Below are 1,240 nucleotides of genomic sequence, written 5' to 3'. Positions count from 1 at the left end.
ATTAGGTTCATGCTTATAGATACCCAGCTGGTTTTATATGCACTGTGAGCATGAAATCATGTGCAAGCGTTTGTCTGTGTTAATTTAGCACAGTAGTATGTTACATGTCTCTGCTTTATACTTTAACCAGGTTCTTTGGGGTTTCTATTTCCTGCCTATTGCCTCCCCACTGGCCAATATGTAAAATGTTCTATAGAGTGCAATAATCTTAAATTCTGTGACACTAAACTTTGTTAAAGGGTAATTTAATTGCAAAAGAATATCCTATGTCATTTTTTTGGTGTGTGCTTCTTTTTATTCATTTCTATTCAATTAATTTGAATATTTTCTAGTTAGTAATAAATATATTGATAAAAATGGCTAATACCTATAGAGAAACCTCCTGTATGCCAGCAGATTTATTTTGCTGGATTATCTGATTTATTTCTCACAGTTAACCTATAAAATAGATACAGTTATTATCATTTTCTAGGCAAGAAAACTGAGACACACAGATATTAAATAATTCATCCAAAATTGTATACTTAGCAAATGGCAGAACTAATATTTGTATCCAGACAGTCTGTCTCCAGAGCCTTTGCTTAGGCTCTGTTAATACAAAATTGAAAGGAAGTAAATATTTGATAATGAAATTAGTATGAATCACCTGTGTTCTTAGACACAAAACATAAACAAGAAAAGCAAGTAATTTGGCTTAAAATAAAATAGTTTGTAAAAAGCAGAACACTCAAGTTCTACGTTTCTTTTTAGAATTTCTTTTGGATAAAAAAGGCAGTGCATACATGTAAATGAAAAACCAGACATTTAACAAAAATTGCAAATAACTATAATCCATTTGAAAAACACTGTTAGTACAAATACCATATCTCTGTAGGGCTTCTCAGGTGGCTCAGTGGTGAAGAGTCTGCCTGCCAATACAAGAGACACGGGTTTGATCTCTGGGTTGGGAAGGAGCTCTGGAGAGAAAACGGCAACCCTCTCTGGAATTCTTGCCTGGAAAATCCCATGGACTGAGGATCCTGGTGGGCTACAGTCCATAGGGTTGCCAAGAATCAGACACGACTGAGCACACGTGTACATATCTCTTTAGATACTCTATCTGTATAGATTTTATATATTATTGATGTTTTACAAATACAGAACCTTGCCATGTATGTTTTATAATTTGCAGTATTTTCTCAAACATTTCATTATGTCACAACAGCTCAGACTGATACTTGGACAACTTAGGATAATGTGG

Source organism: Oryx dammah, unplaced genomic scaffold (genome assembly GCF_014754425.2).
Source record: "Oryx dammah isolate SB20612 unplaced genomic scaffold, SCBI_Odam_1.1 HiC_scaffold_27, whole genome shotgun sequence".
In the NCBI taxonomy this organism is placed as follows: Eukaryota; Metazoa; Chordata; class Mammalia; order Artiodactyla; family Bovidae; genus Oryx; species Oryx dammah.
This window is presented reverse-complemented; position numbering follows the sequence as displayed.